Source organism: Euwallacea fornicatus, chromosome 5 (assembly GCF_040115645.1).
Source record: "Euwallacea fornicatus isolate EFF26 chromosome 5, ASM4011564v1, whole genome shotgun sequence".
Taxonomy (NCBI): domain Eukaryota; kingdom Metazoa; phylum Arthropoda; class Insecta; order Coleoptera; family Curculionidae; genus Euwallacea; species Euwallacea fornicatus.
Genome location: NC_089545.1, coordinates 1,001,568 through 1,022,148, shown reverse-complemented (window position 1 = coordinate 1,022,148; position 20,581 = coordinate 1,001,568). Strand labels below are relative to the sequence as shown.

The following is a 20,581-nucleotide window of genomic DNA, read 5'->3' as shown; positions in this document are numbered from 1 at the left end:
ATATTACACTGTTAGAACGCCATGAGGTAAAAAAGCGTTTTACGTTTTGCGGAACTTAAAGGAGATGAGAACGAAAATGTCAAAAACGTAATTCGTTTCAGTGCTTTAGAATAAAATTACCATAATAACTAAGGACGAAAAATCCAAATTCAAGCTATAACCGAATCAATTTTCTAAGTGGAGGCATGTTATTCACGAATTTCCCGTTTACCAAAAACACAAAATAAGGAAGTTTCTTCCCTTTCCGTCTTTTGTGAAAAATAATGCTAATATAGCTTGTATTTATTTTTAGCATCTTACCTCGCTTATACGTGTTTCCCACAGTGAAATCTACCCACCGAAAGGGTGTTTTTCTGCTGCTACGTGTCATGTTCCTTCGTACGTACTTTTTATAGCTGGCTTGATAAATTGCTAACGGAGATTTCCATTTTCTCGTGCGACACTTTCGGCTTTTCCTCGCCCTCGACACACAAAAAAGTGAATATGATAATTAAAAGACCCAAAAAGTTCGCCACATTAATTATTCTCTTTACGTACTCAAAAAGAAACCGAGGGCTAAAACTTTAGGTCAAATTGGAAAGAGCTGGCAAAGCGGAAAAATTGGAAAAAAAATTCTTTCAAGACAGGAGTTGGAAATATGTTGGTTCTCGTGTAACTGGAAACTTCAATTCAATACAAGCTTTTATTGGAAAACTTCGCTAACAGGAAATTTTTTGCTTCAATTATTTTTTTTCTTCTAGCTAACTAGGTCACTAATGCAAAGATTCGCTTCCATTCCTACACATACGATTTTAACCCGAGAACAGAATGATTTATGATATTTGCTGATCCTTTTTTAGGGTTTTACAGGGGTTGAATATTTTTGCACCGATTTGGATTTTGATCTATTGTCGGAATCCAAATCCAAGCCAATTTGCTCATCTCCCAAAATATCTCTAAGGTGAGGATTAACCGAACCGAAACATCTCCGAAAATTATTATATTGAGATTTCCCCTGTGTTTGTTTATTTATTAATTCTCTGCCCTCGCGGGAATACACAAGTGAAATCCATTTTTAGCCGTAATTATTAAATTTCTTTTATCACTGGTATTATCTTTTACGTGAGTATCAAAAGTAACCCTTTTTTCATTACGTAGGCCTGCTTTATTAATGGGATCCCTTCTTAAGCCGCAAAAAGCAACCCGAAATTATTATTAAAGACAGCTGGCTCCCGTTTCCAGCATTTCCCCAGGGGCCCAATTACTTCCGCGAAAAATGATTTGCTTTTATATAAAAAAAAAAAAAAAAAAATGTTTAAAATAAAAACTTAAACGTTTTGCTCGGAATTAAACTTGATTTTCTGCCGCTTATCGCATAGTGCTGAAACCCATTCATTAGACCTTGGCAAAAGGTCTATTTTTTAATGCAAATCCTGAGGGTGTTATGCATACTTGTAGTGTAACTGGAATCTTATCGAGTATAAGCAGTAAGGCGCGAATGATTAATAACCAGCTTTAATATTCCTCAAAGGGTAAAAAGCGAAAAGGACTTATTACCACGACCGTTTTATTTATAAACCAAATGTCTTTCATACTTTGATTTGATTTCCCCGATTCTTCTACCATCTCCGTTCAGATAGAAGATTTACAAATTCTTTCATCTGGTTGATCGCATCGCGAGAATCCCGTAGGTATATCTTAAGGCGGATTGTCCTGCATTTTCATAGCCATAATCGGTTTATGAGTTTGTAAAGAATTCGGTTACAAGGTAATGTGAAAATACTGGGTGTTTACCTGACATCTTGCCGGAAACCTAAAATATGCCATTTTCGAACGAAACAGTTTGAAGTAAAAATCGGTAAAGTTTCTAAGGTTGTCCACAAATTATTAAGATGCGCCTCTATCACCTGCCTCCATTTTTAAATTACCTCCTAAAGGGCTTTAAGGGTCCAACATTAAGAGGGCTGTTGCTCCCGAAAGAGACATTTGGGGACTACTATTTGGATAAGGGTGCGCGGCAGCATCTGGCGCTCTCTTCAGACTTTTATGTTCGCCTTTTATTTCAATAACGCTCTTGGGCGTTATTATATTTCATATCTAAATATTTTCATGGTTAGAAATAACTCGAGAAACAAAGGGAAAATTTTTTAAAGAAAATCGAGGACTTCTGTTGCAATAGAGGTTCAAACGGATTCAACCCCCGCTATGCAAATAAGATTTTAGATCGCGGTTTAATGTTCTTTCTTTGGCATCTCTTCCTTTACACGTTTATACGTTTAAAGTCTCTTTCGTCTTCAAATCAGCTTTGCCGCATTCCATAAATACGGGCAACGCGAAATCGACTTTTATCTGCATTTCCTCAGGAAAGCTTAAGAACGGAGCTACCTACTTATATTTATGAAAGGATCCTGACGCATCAAGAGCCAAAAGGCCGACATAAGCCAATTGACAGGTCGTTTCTTATCTTTCTTGTTTCGTCGGGGTTTCCCCTCTTAAAGGTGTTTAGAAGCGAATTTGATTGGCGGAAATTGGGATCTGGTGACTTCTAAATCGACTTATATTCTCAAACTTAAATTCGAGTTAGTTTCCTGGGGACAAAAACTTCTAAGCGAACAACCATATCTAGGAGAGCTGGTCCCTTGCTACAGCCATAAATTCCCCGTCTGAACCCAACTCCAATTACTTATTTATCATAGACAGGCTCTTCAAATCTCTATCCCCTAAATTTCGTACAACTTTGAAAGTCTCATATTTCCCAAATCCTACACCTCAAACTTTAGTAAACATTTAAAACTTCTCCTTAAATTGTTTACCCCATATCCCGCCGCAATCGCCGAAGCACCCTTTCTCAACCCGCGAGACTTTATCAGAGACAAACAAGTGATACAAGTTTTTAGGGTTTAACGTATAAGACAATAGTCGAAAGTAACTCTAATCTACGAAATGGAGTTCCCTGCTGCGGAAAATAAATTGGCAAATTAAAGAAAAACAGGGAATCCCAAGGGATTAAACTGCAAACACCGCTCTTAATGACGGTAATAGTTAAGTTAGTAGAAGTTTACCTTAACTTGTGGATTTGCTGGGCTCCACAGTCTCGTTGAATCCAATTAGGGGAAACTTCACATGCAAATTCAAATTGCCCGAAAAGTTTAAGTCGGCTTTTGGCACCTGGGAGTTTGATGGTCTCTTAGAATTGGTTTATCTAGGGGGACCTCTGATATTACTACCTATAACTGCGGCAGGATCGCGGCATGAATTCGTCCTGAAATACTCCTGAGCGTGCTGAATTTAAGCTAATTTATTTTTAATGACTTTTATATTAGGGCTCGGATATAATTAAATCTGAATGTTATGGAAGTCCCCGAACAGGGTAATAATTTATGTTCTCGTGAAATGAAACTACGGCTACCGTTTCCCACAGATACGAGACGAGGTCGCGAGATTTGTTTTATTAAATTCTGAGCGTATGGCTTCAAAACACTGGGGATTCACACATTTTTTGGCCCTTTTGTCGTCAAAGGTACTACAATGATGCGAAACTGAGTATTATGTTCGAATTTCCCGATCCTATTGCCAAGAAAGGAGAGTGTAAATTTTAAAAACTTGAATGAATAACTACAGGGATACGTTTGTGTTTCCTTAAAATTTTCACAATGTGGTTAAAAACCGATGGAAAGAGAATCGAATGGCGTCTAAGAGATCCCCTTTCAATAATTTCTGGCTAAAACTCCACTGAATAATTCAAGCGATGGTGACTCGTGTAAAGTCACCATCTCTTGAATTCATGGCTCGGGAGTGGAATTTCTAGAATTTAGACTTTCGTTACGATCTCGAACTTTCGAAATTATTTTCAGAATTTATCAGTCGTGCACTCATCATCTATGCGACTTTACTTCCAGCCCTATTATTAATTAGCCGGCTCTCTAGGTTCACAGCAAGTTCCGAACACGCATAGAACAGAGTATCTGAAGATGAGTCAAGTTCAGAGCAAAACTATCGTTAAAAATACGTTAAGAAGGAAAAAAAAGGAATACGGTAAAAATGCAGTAAATCTTCAGAGAAAACAGATTCACCTCCCTCGATAATCTCGTCCACCACTATGAAATTGCTTCTATTTGATTTTTGGATGAGTTTCCCTTTCTGAAAGACTTGGTGTTCCATATCATTTTTCCATATATTCTCGCACGAATTTGGAGTTGAATATGGACTTTTGCTACAATTTTGGTTAGCTCAGATCAAAATGGATTGAAGCGCGGACTTTTTGACGGGAAGAATGTATCAGGGAGAGAAGGTTTCGAGATGCATCGACGGATAAGAGAAGGGAGTCTTTTTATATCCCTACTAAATACGTTATCTATATAAACTCACTGAAATCAATACTTCTGCCCTCACCACCATGACGTTTTTACTAGGAAGGAGCAGCGTAATGTTACGTTTTCTTTTAAAAAGGTCTTTATAGCCAATTTATAGCAGCTTTAAATCACTTTTTATTTATCCTTTTCAAAATTTCACATAATTCTAATTGAAATGTGTCTGCGCACAGTACTAAATTACGTAGGGGCTTGCATTTAGCCAGTGTTATTGCAAATATTCATTTAATAATTTACGTATAATAAATGGTATTCGTGCTAACAGTTTGTTTTATTAATAATTATAACATCATGGATTATGACATTGTTTTAATAACGAAATTTATTAATTCATTTTCCTGTTAATTTTATTACTTAATGAAAAGTCGGTAGAAATTGAAACATGGCCATATATTTTCGCTTGCACCCTCCGACGATTCGGGCACGTAACTGCTCGAGGAAAGCAGATTGTGTGCCATAGATTTTGGTCTTTAAATGTCTCCATAACACAAAATCAATGGGACTAAGGTCAGGGGATCTCGCGGGCCACTCCACTGGACCTCTTCTGTCGATGCATCTTTCAGGGAACTCTTCGTTTAGACATCGTCGGACAGGAGCAGTATAGTGCGGAGGCGTTCTATCCTATTGAAAAACTAATTATTATCCTAAGGGCTGGGGATCTTGTTCAAGCATGTCAGTTATCCTGGGAAATGTGGCGTCTTATAAAACTTGTAGATAATTTTCTCCATTTAAGTTTCTAGGAACTAAAACTGGACAATGTGATGATCTAAAATCTTTATCCAAACATTCCACTTGTGAGGTTGTTTGGCTCGGATAAGTTGAGTATGGGTTTCTCAGGAACAAATGAGGATTAACGTCAATCCACTCACGACAATTATGTCTGTTTAATTTCAACCAAACCGACGTACAAAAATAAAAAATAAAAGCTCAACCATGTAGAGAATAAATTTACCGTTCACCAGGTGTAACACCACTTCCAATTTGAACATTTTAATGGAGTGGTGTCCAAAGGTAAAGAGATGACATTGCGAAAACGTTTTCATAAAATGATGTCTCTCACCCTATTAAATTTAATGTATTTTAGCGGTTTTTTTTTAACATACGACAGGAAAAGATGTTCAAGGAGAACCCTTTCCCTGAGACGCCTTGTATATTTTTTCGTAATAAAAAACGTCTGCTCTAACCGGTCATAAATCCCCGATAAAAAGGAACCTTGAAACTTCCATTCATGCTTCGAAGGAAAGTACACATTTGTTCGATAGGATTAGAGCTAAGAAGTACTTAACTCTAGTAGTTAAGTGCAACCCACCAGAGCACTGTTAATTATTGTTTAGTGCTGGCAGCACCTGAAATCTATGAATACTTCTCGATATCCAAATACTTTGAGCTAAATGGAACATAGATTCCCAATGAATTTTCCATTTCGTTCAGGTGCCAATTTATCTGATAGGCTTCCACACATCTTTGACACGTGGAAATTCAATCCTAACATTTCACGCAAATAGAAATCCCACTAAATCCAGGAATTGAAGCCAACTTTTGAATGAACTTTGTATAGATTAGAATTATGTAAAATCACCCACGTCTGCTGATTTATCCTTCAAGAAATTCTCACCGGGCAGTTTTGATTGTTTACACTAAATCTTGTGTTATTCACAATGGCGAATGAACCGAACGAAATTGCTTCGACAGACAGTGAATTCATCCAAGTCGAAGCACATAAACTTTGAGTAGTCTTCAACCTCAATCCTCGGAGCTCGTTATCACCAACACTAAACATCTGCCATTAAACGTTCCTCAAACTATACGGAGTTGTTACTGAGCACGATCCGGCCAAAAGCACTTCGCAAACTTCGATTATGAAACTTCAGCTGATTATAATCTGGAAACGGAAAATTAATTTAAAGTTTTGTTGCTTACATTAAGTTTGAATTAGCGTTGCACAATATCCATCGTTCGAATTAAATCCACCACAAAGCCTCCTTCTCCGGTAACAAGGCGTGTTTTAATAAACTTGATGGAAACTTAAATATGCGAATTTCTGCAATATTCCGTCTGCTTCGTTGGAGAATTAAGCCCTGGTTTTGGTGTTCTACATAGTAAATCACAATATCACCTTCATGGCGGAGTTGGAGATAAGTTACCAAGAGCCCTAAAATGTGCCGTTTCTGCTGAGAAACGAACATAAAGATGACTGTTCTTTGCCTTTATTTTTGCGTCACCTACACCCGCATTTTATTCAGTATACCAGAGATATTTACGTCACCGTCCTCCCCTCCAAGATAAAAATTTATGGACTTACCCAAGAGCTCAGTCTGTACTGCGGTATATTTAAACTCGAATATATCGTCAAAGGGATATTTGGTTTCCAGCAAGCCCTGCCTTATCTTGCTTCCAGTTTAAGGTTACTGAGGGTTTGGGATAATCTGCAGATTGTCTCGCTTTGATGTACTCTAATCGAATTTCGGTGTGCGATCAAAAGCATATTACTGGAGGAGGGACGTATCGCCACCAATACCTGAGGATCCTCGATCGCAGGAATACACAACAAATATAATGTTTCCTTATTCGAAAAATTAGTAATTCCATCACTTTGTGTATATCTTGAATTAAGCTTTGCGCCTGAAACTATCATAGTGGATCGTAAAATGTGAAATGCATTTTGCATAACTTAATGGCCACGCTATCCGCAATATTAAATGGGGCAGCAAATACTCTACACTCTATAGGTATAATTCATTGTTGTGTAAGGTAAATGGAAAATGCAAATTAGATGAAATAAATTTTAGATTTTCCTTTCGAACTTTACTATTAAAGTTAAGGGGTTTAGGTAATTTTAACTGCAACGCCATTCGAAGGAGGGAATTAAACACGGTAAAACTATGAGCGAAATGATGTCAAAGACAATAGAGAGGGAAAACTAAATCACAGAATAGGTTCGCTTTTGATAATAATTTTTGTCCTTGTTCCACACATCCTTGTTTCCGTATAGACATCTGCGTTGAACAGTTGGGACCTTCCGCCTAGATAGCGCTGTGATCGGAACTCGGAAGTTTCACTTTAACATCACGCCATCTTTGTCTAGCAATGACATTGATTGGTCTTTGGTTTGCCCTGACCTCAAAACTGACATTTGTCATTGCCGCCGTCGCAAGTTTGATTTTGATCTCAGGAAGCGTCTTTTTTATATTTTTCGTGTACTGTGCCGCGGACGTTGTGCCTTGTGTGCGGGTGTTCCGTTAACGATGTGGAAAAACGTCGAATTTAGGAAACAGGAGGTATTTGCAACCTGTACTTTACAACATAATCAACTTACTTGGAAGAACGAGATAGCGCAAACAACCACACTTAACTATCATCACGTTGTCTCTGCTCGCGTATGGTTCAAATCACGTAACTCTTTTTGCACGTCACAGGCTTCATAGCAGCAGTGAGTGCACATCTTTTCAAAATTAGTATGTAGCAGGAACACATTTTTACCGCTAAAGTTTTAAAACAAAAGCCCCAACGGTTTAAAACACTAAATCAAACCCAAACGTCAACAAATTAAGCGGCAACTGTGAAAAAAAAAGTAAAATTCCGTTTAGACATTCAAATATATCTCTATTCTTTTTTAGCATATTAAATTTATATGACTTGTCGCTTTACGTAAAACGACTCTCGATCGTTACGTTTTGTGATGTGAATAAAAAGTTACGTGATTTGAACCACAGATAGCAAATAAGCATGGTTCGGTGATCTAATGGAAAAATAGTTGAAGTTATTTTTAGAACTGCATAGACAAGTTACTGCTAGTCTTCAATCCAATTGTGTGTGCTCGTGCATTTGCCTGCTTTCCTTGATGAATATTTGCGAAGCTAATGGTGAGAACACCAGCTGGACCGGCACAAGTTCTCTCTTATGCAAACGATTTCAATTAGGATTTTTTATAGCTGCCAGTTCTGTAGCCTCTGAGATGTTTAACTTATATACCGGGGGCGTTTCTAAAAACTTACCTTCCCCCAAAGTTCTAGAAGGGCAAACTAAAGTCAGAAACGCTTCAACATGTCGACCTTCGTAAGGGGAGGAAAGACGAAGTCTAAAAGAATGCGTCGGTCTCAATCGAAAATATTCCAGGGGTGGAAACCCCCTTTTTTTTAATAGAGAAGATGGGTCAAGTGAGAAGCCATTTTAAAGGTTTGCGAATTCTCTAAACAGCCGCGCCAAAATTTTGGCATTTCAATTCAAATTCGTTGCACCCACGCCTGATAAATCACATTTATTTTTTTATATTTGATGCGTTCGTACGCTCAATGTTTTTTCAGTTTTCTATCGATAAACAGAAAAAATGCAATTTGAAAACGATCCCTATTTCCAAAGGTCAAAGTTACAGCATTGTAATCCCTTTTAGCCCTTAAACTCTATGTGTTTTAACCTCGCTTTCAGCAACCCAGACTTTGTCCAATCAATTATGCATCACGTGTTTCATACAGCACATATTCCTTTCTAAAGAGGCTTAGCTTTTCATCAGATTAACTTGCCACCAGTATATTTCAGCTCTATGGTGATTATTTACCCTGAAAGGTAAACGCACACCCTTTGAGTATCTGAATGCCATCAGATGATATATAAATTTGCATTTGCAGACCGCAAATTGTAATCCGGAGGCTCATTAACTGATATATTTATTTTGCAAATCAATACAAGTTCGACGTGCTATTATCGTATTAGTACGAACCCCTCCGCACTAAAGTTATTCCGACCCGACTGCAGGGTGTATTTAGGTTTCCCAGTGTTCTCTTCCCAACCCTTGTAAAGTTTACCGGGCCCTTGTACGGGCCGGGTCTCCGTAATCCGAAAATTTAAACCTGTCAAGTCGTGACAAAGTTTGGCAATTAACTATAATGTCTGTATTGTTTCTGATTATTTATTATTGTGGCTCCTATAATGGGGGCCAATTAATAGCTCGTGAATGGTGTGAGTACTGATAAGCAGTCGCATCGATTGTGTTTTGCTAGGTCATTCAAGTGGAATTGCCTCTATTATTACTCCAAAATAGTTGTCGTTAAAGAGATAGTTTCGGAGATTTCGGAGTCAAACCAGGCAAATGTTTTTGCCCAATCAACTCTGTTTGTGAGATAGCAATTATCAGTTGAAAGGCTCTAAAAACGTGTTGTTTCGTGACATGAAAATAACATGAAGCAAAAATATTTTCCACTGAAAGGGGATGCAATCTGAGCTTAAAATTACGGCAAAGCGACTTTCCATTGTGACGAGATAAAAATCCGTTCTCACCTAACAGGCACAATCTTTTTACGCTGTTTCCAATTACTTGATTTATTTGTCACTTTTTCTTTGCTTTCTATTTCCTCATCTCTTACTATTCAAAAGAGCGTTTACTCAAACACGTCCCAGTCATTTATCTCATAATTTGCTTTGAGAGATGTAGGAGAAAATTGCTTTTTATGTAAATATTGCATCTATCCCTTTTCGTTTCGGCGGCTAATTTCAATGTGAAACTTTAGGCTAAATGGCGCCAAAAGTATTTTTTCAAATTCCCGTGTGCCCCAAAATTGCATCAATTTAAAAAGCGATTTTAGTTTCATAAAGAGCTTGAGGGAGGTCGCTAGAATACAGAATCATCTTCCATGTCACAGATATTCCTTTTAGCTCCTCACTTTTCCCATTCCTTACTCCTCGACGAAAACGCGAAAAATATCGTGGGTCGAGCTGACACCGTCGATATCGCATACACGATAGTAATTATGAACGAGGAGGTGTCGAATCATTCGTTAAAACCCCCCAAACAACATAATTGAAAAGTGTCATGGAAAATTGAGGAAAATGATGTCCTTCATGACAATTTCAAATTTAAATTCAGCAAGAGCATTACGAATGAAGCGAAATAAATGTGAAATCAGAAAAATTCCGTGAATGCGCGACAGGAAATTGCTTTTTTGGGATTTGATGATGAGATGCCGTGCTCACCGGCTGAAGAACTAATTTACGATGTTAAATAATTCCAAAAAGTTTGTGCGTGATTCAAAGCCAACAACCCAACAGCGGGGGCTGCGAAGATCATTTAGGGGGTGTGCGTAATTGCTTCATTTCCCCCGGTTGTTACACCTGAAACTCCCAAAAAACGCAACATTTCTTCAAAAATTATATTACTCGCCAAGCCTCCACTATAAAGGAAACAGGCGATATTTGCACAGTTTAGTAAGATTTATTGCTCCAAATTCAAAAAGGCTTTAGTCAGGAACACGAAAAAGAGAATAAGGACAATCAGAGAAAATATTTATTTAAGCTTAAATATGCATATGAGTCCTTGTCAAATATTCGGATGAGCATCCACCGACCTCCGGGCGTTTTATATGTAAATGAAATGATGTTGATTTAGCTTTTTATTTCAGTGAAAGCAGCGATTAAAAGTCAAATATCTTTGAGTTTTTGTGCGGATTTCAGTTCAATTACGACTTGTTTACGCCTAAATAATTTTCTGGCATTTCAATAAAGCCAAAAGGGGACCGCAGAGAATTCAGTTAAGTCGACGTATGTTCTGATAATGCCGCATCAACAAAAACTTGTCCTATGGGCGATTTCTATTCATGTCAGGTGCAACTCTTCACCGAACCCACAGGGAAAACCGAGAAACAGAACTCGGTTAGGGACACACGAATGGGCTAATAACGATCAAGTTTTCTTGAGACGGTAAGAAACAATGGAATTTTCCACGTGGGCTCCTCAACCCCTCATTGGGCTCTGTTAGATCAGAATTTGGTGCTGCGAAGAGTTAGATTAATTTAAAATTCGGCTCTAATAAGTTTACAGCAATTTGGTCATTGGAGATTAAAGAAGGTTCGAAAACTTCTAAATTAGCGGAGTGAAATCAGTTTCGTTAACTTGCAAAACCGACCGACTTACACATTGTTCTGTATGAATGTGAATACGTAGCAGTTCCACCCTTTTCTGTCCTTTCTGTATTTCCATCCCCCATTTTTATTCAAAGAAACAAAAGGTTGTTGAATTCGTCTACCTGTACAGTATGTTTTACCGTGTTCTCTATATTTCGGTGAAGTTATGTCGTATAAATAATTCAAGAAGTTTTCACAGGTTTTTTCGGGAACGATGGTCTTATTAACACGACATGCCACGGGCGCGGCGTTCCGTTGTGGTCAGTATCCGTTCTGGCATCGACGAAGCTAAAAACTGACGTTTTGGAGCTGTTCTAGGCTCTTCCATAAGTTCCATTATGGATCCCGGATACTTTTATCGAGAAAACGGATTCAATATCTTCGAAAAAAAATTCGAAAACGCTGAGGTAAAATTAATAACCGCCAAGAGCTGCTCTAATTATTACGCAGGCACAAAATTGGGATTTTTTGTTGTAAACAATTTAGTAATTTACGGTCAGGCCCTAACCGACCTCATGTATTAGCCTCAAACAACTTTCTTGGCAACGTTCAGTAGTTGCTAATTATCTCTGCAGCCGTTTCAGCTGATGACGAGAGCCGTAGCAAATTAATTGCCTTTCCAAAGCCCCTCGACCTCGACTAAGGTATCCACGGTCAATGTGGAACTTATACGAGTCCATTGGACCGATAAACAGCGCATCGAAAATTCCCAAGATTTTTCGAAAAATTTCACGGAGGGGCGGCTGCTCGCATTGTTCCGCCACTTTTCAAAACTTTGAACCACTATAACTCGGGCAGACGTGGGCCAAATTGCCCAAAAGAATAGCTCAAATTAATCGTCTCGACGAGTTCTTCAAGATGGCTCAAATAACTTGTCGATTCCTTGAAAAGTTTCCGAGATACGGCATCGTGAACGTCCTCGATTATTGCGATTTTTTGGTGCTGAAAATTGCGGTTTGAAAAAAGTGCCTTTCCAACGCTGTCCAATTAATTTTCCAAAAGGCCACTTCGTGACATGTGAAATTCTAATGAATTCCAAGGTAAAATATATAATTTATTTTCATCAATCCCTGGAGCCAGTTTATGCGTGCATTGCGAAGCAAATTAATCTTCCTCGAGGGAAGAAATTTCATAAGTCACCCAACTGTTGGAAGCCCTTTTCGAACTTCAAAGTGGCACCTTTAAAACGTGTGTTTGTTATCGATCTTTCTGCCCTACCAAGCACATTATCTCGAAATCCCTTAGTGTACACCTTCAAATGCGGGGTATTTATGAATAATTTTAACATGGCTCTCGTGACACAAGCATTTTGCTAATAATCGATTTCCGTTGCCTGCCACAGAACGGTAAAAAGTTCTATTTAAATTTGATGCCTAAGCAAACATACGCCCAAAATGCTCAATTGTCCTATATTAGGATCGAACCGGTGGTCCCCTTTGAGATCAAACAGTATGCAAACTACGATGTTCGCATTAATGGACGGCTTAAATTCATTATATTTCTGATATGGTAAAAGGGACGTTAGTGGAATACATCCTTTTGAGGGAATTTTAGATTTAAGATATAAAGCGCAATGCGCAGATAAACATCCCACTAATTTATCATAGCGAAATGTAGGATGAAGAAAACTAATTAAGGTACATTTCGGAGAGTTGCTAAGATCTTACTGAAAGGTCGTTAATATTTCAATGTTGGCTGACGAGTGAGGTGCTATTAAAGTGGATTTAGCTCCAAAGTTTTCAACTAAATCAGTATAGACATTTCTCCCAAATTTTGATGTAATCCCAGACGATATCTCAAAATCAGTTTGAGAAAATACCTTTCGGAAGGGCATGGTGTGTCAGTTGTTACGGTGGTACTATAACGAGAACGTCACAAGTTGCTTTCCAATCAACGTTGCTACCGAGTACTTAACCATATTGCCGTGACACGTTACTGTGATCACGTGTTGATAGGGAAAATACTAAAAACAAGGCATTGGTATGAAATCGAAACATATATATTCACCCAGAGGTATTTTCCGGGAGCTCGGACAGTTCGGTCCTCAAGTCACGCTGACCAGAATTAACCTGAAATTTTAACCACAAACCTACGTGCACAGAGCTACAGAAGGCAGAGATTTTACGAATCAGAGCAACTCTCCATCTATACACGTACAAGGAACATTCTACAAGAGAGCGAATTGAGGCAAAACCCCTTTTTCCATTTTCCGCGTTAAAACGTCGAAACGACCTGAGAAGGAAAACAATCAACGAATTCCGAACCAATCATACGGTCCAAAAGACCGAAATAAGGGACAAAGCTGATAAAGATTATCCGGTTAATTAATTTCGAATCCCCCTAAAATATTGATGTCAGTAAAGCTACGAGAGATACAGTATTATAACACGAGGAGAGTTGAACAAGGGATAAAGGCTGTATCCCTTTATCCTTGATACAGGTCCTCGATAATGGGCATTCCGCTATACAAATATTCTATCATGTCTGTAAGTTTCTGATCGTGATAGCCTGCCAACTATGTGCACCCAGAACATATAAGGGTTTGTAAATTATGTTTTTTTTTTTTATGTTTAATAAGGCCGGTTTAGTTCGGTTCACGCACGCAGTGAGGGTGTGTTATTAGCCCGGGAAGAAGCGACCCTTCGTATATTGCAAAAATTAAGCACACACAAATACGGACTTGCCATGGGGTCCTCTATACAGTCATTCCGTATTTTGCCATTGAATGAATTTAACTTCCGTAAAGTGTGGTTAAAATTGTTTATTAAGAAGCGATTTGAGGGTCGAAAACAATAATGAACAGTTTCGGCAAATTTCGTTATACTACTTCAACAACGAAAAAGGCATAACAGCGATGCATAAAGAGTTATGTGATATGTATGGTGAAATTGATAATGTAAATAATAATAAAATAAAAGCTTTGATAGACTCAAATCGTTGATTAACCATACAGGCGAGTGCTGGCAGTATAAATGTGTCAAAATCAAGCGTTAGAAACTATTTCTAACAAACTGGGTATGTTAGTAAGGTCAATGTCTCGGCACCAAGGAACTTAAGGTACTCTTTAGACGAGAAGAAAATCAGCCGTTTTTCAACATATGATAAAGAGTGACGAAAAATGGATCGTCTACAACAATGTCGTTCGTAAAACACCTCGGATCAAGCGAAATGAGCCACAAAAACGCCCATTAACCGAAAAAAAGGTTGTCATCTCTCTGGTGGGATTACAAACGTGTGGTCATCTGGATAAGTTGATCAACCAAGTGAAGAGACAACGCCCACGATCGGCAACTTGTACCTGCGAAATATTGCCACAATTCGAACGGGAAACCTTGCCGTATCCACCGCATTCCCCAGACCTAGCACCGTCGGATTATCTTTCCTTTCGATCGCCGGAAAAATTCCTTAATGCAAAAACGTTGGCGACTGACGAAGATGTAAAACCGTACTTGGGCCGGTTTTTCGAGGAAAAAAATCTAACTTTTATGATTGCGATATCGTGGAATTGCCCCAAAGATGGAGAAATGCCATTTAACAAAAAGGGTAATATGTAATTTATCATTTTTAGTGGAAAAAATAACCGTCTTTTATTTTCATTGTGAAATACGCATGATTTTGCGAACGACCTAATGCAAAGAAAACCGTCCTGCATACAATCTTAAATAAATAATTTAAAAATTTGACTTTTATGTTTCTGATATAGGAGTCCGTTCGATTTCCTCCACAAAGGGGTGGAATATTTTGATACGAACGTAATTTCATTTACATGAGGGGTACGGCAACAAGGCGTATGAGCAATGTTTTTAATGAAATCGCGTCTATTGTTGCCATAAAAACAAGTCGATTGAAAATAATTAATTTAATTACGTCAAGTCAGTGCTTCCAGGTTCCCTCTGTTGGAAAGAAAAACAGGAAACCCCTTTTCCAGGCGCTTCATGCTTTAAAAATTAAGGAGAGCGTAATATATTAAACGAATCGGTTTCAGACAGTTAGCTAATCGATCGATCCAATATATCAAGTAATCTCTATAGAGTTTCAGTCCATTAGGGCTACTGGAAGTTACTTAGTTGACGCGATAATTTTGCCTCCTGCCCTGAGATTATTTCGTCAACACGTCAACTTTCAATAACCTCATCCCTTTTAATTTATAAAAGAAAAGAAAAAACGATACTTCTGGATGAAGAATCCAGTATAAACATAAATCCCAACAGTTGCTTTTTGAATATTACTTAAGTTCGAAGTGATTCTATCGGAAAAGTTGGCTTTGTGAGCTAGAAGTTCTTGGAAATTGAGAACAGTTTAAGCTGCCTCAAAAAGGAGCGAACGAGACGTGTGTTTGGTTTGATGATAAATATTACAAGTAAATGCGAATTTAAGTGCTCTTACAGTTATTTTACAATTTTAATCAAGAATCCTATAGAAGATTCTTCAAAGAAACATCTATATGGAAAATGTAGCAGGCAGCTGAAGAGAGCAGTCAACCTTCCCTTCTGCCATACCATCAGTCGAGGTAGTAGTTCTTATAGTGTACCAGCCTGGCGCTTGTCAGAAAATTGACATTATATCAGTTCCCTCTACGAAGTAGCCTTAACAGAGATACACCACGAGATACTAGGACACAGGTTGTTACTCGTCACGAGCCCTTGGCCATTTATACACTAAGGCCGTGTTTTCATAAAATCACTGAAGATGGTTAATGACTAGCTATCGAAAAAGTGAAGGAGATTTAGAGACTCTGATGCGAACCGTTTAATTAACCGAGGAAAAGTCCCGGTCGGATTTTTCCAAGAAAATTTAAAAAGAATATCAGGGCTTTAAATCTGGCGTCACTGCGAAAGGAACAGTTCAGTTTATATGGTGTGCCGCTAGAACTTCAAAGCGGCCCAAACTTCAGATACGAGGTTTAGGCCTGAGTCGCTGGTCAGCTGATATGGGGATAGGTCCACGGAATGCACAGAGCGTTGCTGGTAAAGAAAACGTCGAGGAATTTTACGAGGAAGCTATGATATCAAAGCACGGGTCTAGTATTTTCGTATACAAACGCGATTTATAAAAATAATATCAGTGCAGATTGCAGGGGGCTCGCGGTTGCGGCAGAAGTCCTCGAGGAAGGCAAGCATTCCTCCCAGGAGGAAATGAAGGAATAAAGAAGCCAAGAGCATTTGCTAAAAATAAGGGGAACGCTTTCCGTTGGAGCACTACGGGAGAGACACCGGTGCGGTGGATTGTCGAACTGCTGTACGGTTTTAGACGGTTTTAGAGAATACTGATCAGGGAAAATGGAAGGTCTAGACCGTAAGGCCGGCGATCGTTGAATAAAACAGGGCACACGCCCGAAACGAGAACCGTTTTTCTCCAACGATCACTGTTCTGGTTTAAAGCTCTACACAGACATTGTTCGCAATATGATTGGACAACTTCTTCGAAAACAGAGATATTCTTTCCGACTTTGAATCGTAAAAGCACAGGTGAGAGCTTAAGATATTTATACTTCAGTTCCATTTGGACGGCAGTAAAATCATGCCTGCTATCCCATATGCAAAGTTATTTTACTGGCAGTGTTTGTGCTTTCAACTCCCCGACGGCCAAATCGATACTTTTACGTATTCATGAATTTTTATTGTTTTGCCTCGCATTGCAAAGTCGGGACTTAAGATATGGGTGTTCACATTTAGAGCGAATTTTGAGGGAAAACGTTGGTTTTGAACGAAACGAGGATAAAATTGGGAGGAATGAAAATTAAAGAACGAAATGCCGTATCGATATTGACGAGCTCATTGGAAGTGGTCGTCCGAAAGTGGAAGTCAGCCCGCGAAGTCCATTTTGATGGAGCAAGGCCGCGGCAGGAACTTTACTTGGGATTAAAGAACAGAGAAAAAAAAAATTTTCAATCTGACCCAGATCGTTTTTTTTTTTTTTTTTTTTTTTTTTTTTTTTTTTTTTTTTTTTTTCACGGGGGGGTGATCGCAGTGATTAAAACGCAATATTTTCGTCATATCTTGTTCAATTATAGGCCTCGATGGTCAACAATGTGGGGCGTTTACATCAAATTATAATTGCCAATTAAGCAGATAACGCTCGCGATATGACGGCGAATTTTAGCATTGGAAAATCATAGTTTGCGCAAAACATCGATAACCCAAATTAAGACTTTACAGGCAACGCATTGGGGAGGGAGGGGAGCTGGTGTTCGATTTCATTTTAACGGCCAATATTGCGCCTGTTGAACAATAAAGATGTCTTCACCGGCAATTCGATCCTTCCTAGAGGTGCAATGAATAAAAACGTGCAAATATGGGACTCGTTGCACAGTAATAGTGCCGACAAACACTGAATTTCGCACACGTTGTCTCCATTCGGGAAATTTATGCAGCAATTTGCAGCCTGCAGTGGAATAAGGTAAAGAAACACTGTTTCAAATGTAACACACTAGTAATTTATTAACGAATGGTGTGGCCTAACCGACGCTTATTTTAAAAGTTTTCCAATTTGGGGAGTGGCTGTTTTCAAAGTCGTCAGTTATAAGTTGCCAAGTTTCGCTACTTCTATGACAAAACTTTCTTTACTGTTAATTTTATGGGTAGAAATTCTAGGTCAAAGATTTGTGGGACTCCATCAGTTTTATACCGTATAAAAATTTAGTGTTTCATATCTGCAAAGTGGGGAAATAAATGCGATTAATATCTCCTCTTTGTTCCCGAAATGAAGTTATTATGCGAAAGCGAAATTGTCACGTTCGCATTCCCCGCCATTTCGTTAATACGCTGCGTGACACAGAAAAGAGAACACCCCGTAAAAATGGTTTTTATTTAAATTATTCTATCGATTTTTAATTTTAAGTCGTTTCTTTAAATTTAACTTAACTTACGTGCCTAATTTCAATCGAAATAAAAGTTGGAATAGCGTATGGTAGAATGAAGTGTATACAGAGGAGAGAAATATGTATCACTTACACAGGGTGGGGCACCAAGAGCGCCTCGGGGTATTACGTCCTTGTTAATAATTTGATCGAAAATTGTTTTTAGAGGTGTATGTAGGACCTTGCAAGGTACATTTTAAAAATATTTTCATTTATACAGGGTGTATATAAAAAAAGATACATCTCAAACATATGTTTTTTTAATGCAACGTATTATGGGAAAACGGTAAAAGATAGGTATAGAACACTATAGTATCAATTGAAAGAGAATTAATTAGTGATTCTAAGTAATACATAGAAATGTATATATTCCATTTGAAATAAGAAAGTTTTGCTAAATTATAAGGGAGTCAAATTTGACCACTCTTTTTGCTTACCCTGTATATCAGTTTAGTAGATAATTCATTCTAGTTTGAAGATTAGTTTGTACTTAAGAAGTAATAGTAAAAAAATAATAGCCAAGTAACTCATTTCACCCAGCAAAAACAACTTTTCTTAACTCTTGCTTTTTTATATTTTCTAAAATTTCTCGAGAAGCGATTGTTTTAGACCCAATATGTGTTGTACAAACTTGTACTGTTTTCTTCTTATAATTCCAAATATGTAATAAAATATAGGGTGTTCCATTAAAAAAAAAAAAAAACGTTTGAGATGTATTTTTTTATATACACCCTGTACAAACGAAAATATTTTTAAAATGTACCTTGCAAGGTCCTACATACACATCTAAAAACAATTTTCGATCAAATTATTAACAAGGACGTAATACCCCGAGGCGCTCTTGGTGCCCCACCCTGTATATCTAACTTAATGCGTATTCATTATTACAGCAGTTATGGCGTATCCCGGCAACGAGCTTCAAGAATTCAAGGAAGAATTCGAATGATCTCCGATAAATTTCTTGCTTAGTGAGTAAACCTCCTATTAACCGATAGATATAAAGTAAAATACGTCTATTCTCTTATCAAACAGCGATATTGTGTGACGAGTTGGGCCCCCAAAATTACAGATTTTTATCCATCCCGATCAAGTGAAGCTTCGGCTGACCACTGACACTAGAAGCTGCAGGGAGATTTTGTAAATTAACTCTACAAAAAGTTCCTCATTTGACGAACAGCAGTTAAGTTAATAACTATGTTGCGTGACGTAGAAAAGAGAACACCCCGTAAAAGATATTTTATTTTAATAATTTTTGTTATTCCTTTTTCTCACGCCAAAACAAATACTTCGTTAAAAAATTGCACAATTTTAATAGTTAAAAACTAAAAAAAAATTAATAATTTGTCGGTCCTTCGTAGCGCCTTATACATTCCTGTACATATCTAGGCGTGGATGTAATGAGGTGATTGATGTCCTCTTGGGGGATCACATTCCACGCTAACTGGACAGCATGACGTAGCGCCGCTGGAGTTGATGTGGGATAGGGTAAATTATGCAACCTTCTGCCTACAATATCCCATACGTATTCAATCGGTGAGAAGCCTCGACATCGAGGTGACCAGGGTGGCAAATCGATTGCATTTTCTTGAAAAAAGTCAATAGTCACTTTAGTCACATGTTGTCGTGCATTGCCTTGCTGAAAAACTGGATTAACAAAAGTTTCCATATAAGGCACGAGATGAAGTTCCAGAAGTTCTTAGATATATTCAACTGGCTCTAATGACAAGTAAAAGTGACCTGTTACCATATGCAATAGCATCCGAAACCATTACCCCAACAGTCTGATGGACAGGCCTCTGTACCGCAAATCGAGGATCCCGTCTTTCACCCCGTCTTCCTGTTACTCTTGCCCGAGCGTCATGCATATCCAAACAGAATCTGGATTCGCAACTAAACACGATATTATCTCATTCCAGATCCCAATGTATCCGTTCTCTGCACCTCTGCAGTCGATTTTATCCACGATTTAAGGTGAGAGGTAACATAAGACGGGGACAGTAGGAAATCAATCCAAAACTTCTTATCCAGCGATAAATGGTTCGAATCCCAATGGGTCTTCTATACTAAGCAAACCACTGATCCGCCAGCGTCTTCGACGAGACGAACCCATCTTTTAGGGTCGTAATTGGAAGGCGACGATCTTGGCGTTCTGTAGTTCTTCGAGATCGTCCAGTACCTCTCTTTGTACCTCTTTACTCTTCTTGGAACTATGTCCGACAACATCTCACTATAGTTTTTACGGTTTGATTTAGTGGCGATTTCAATAAATGACCAACCTGCCTCGGGTAGAACCACCATTTGACCTCTCTCAAATTCGCTCAATTGATGAAAATTTCACTGCATTCTGCGTCTGGCTATATTTGATAAATCCAAAAGCACATTCTAAGCACACAATTCCCCAATAAACGATATTTTGCAATCATATTGTTGATATTTTATTGCAATTTTCATGGTGAAAAAAAAACTAAAATTCCTGATAA

The 20,581-nt window shown here is 38.2% G+C and overlaps 1 protein-coding gene and 1 long non-coding RNA gene across 3 annotated transcripts in view; one reads left to right on the top strand and one right to left on the bottom strand.

Moving 5' to 3' along the window:
• Positions 1-20,581, bottom strand: part of GABA-B-R1 (gamma-aminobutyric acid type B receptor subunit 1) — a 101,002-nt gene that overhangs the window by 54,958 nt on the left and 25,463 nt on the right. The window contains exon 1 of one of the 2 annotated variants that reach the window (XM_066282911.1): positions 7,666-7,886. The exons of the other annotated variant lie outside the window; for it this stretch is intronic. The gene's annotated coding sequence lies outside the window, so the exon portion shown is untranslated. Of the gene's footprint in view, positions 1-7,665; positions 7,887-20,581 lie in introns of those variants that run through there. 2 annotated transcript variants of the gene reach the window in all.
• LOC136339568 (uncharacterized) lies at positions 7,500-20,375 on the top strand. Its single transcript, XR_010732161.1, has 3 exons — positions 7,500-7,627; positions 18,992-19,069; positions 19,134-20,375. It is a non-coding gene; the product is annotated as an uncharacterized lncRNA (long non-coding RNA).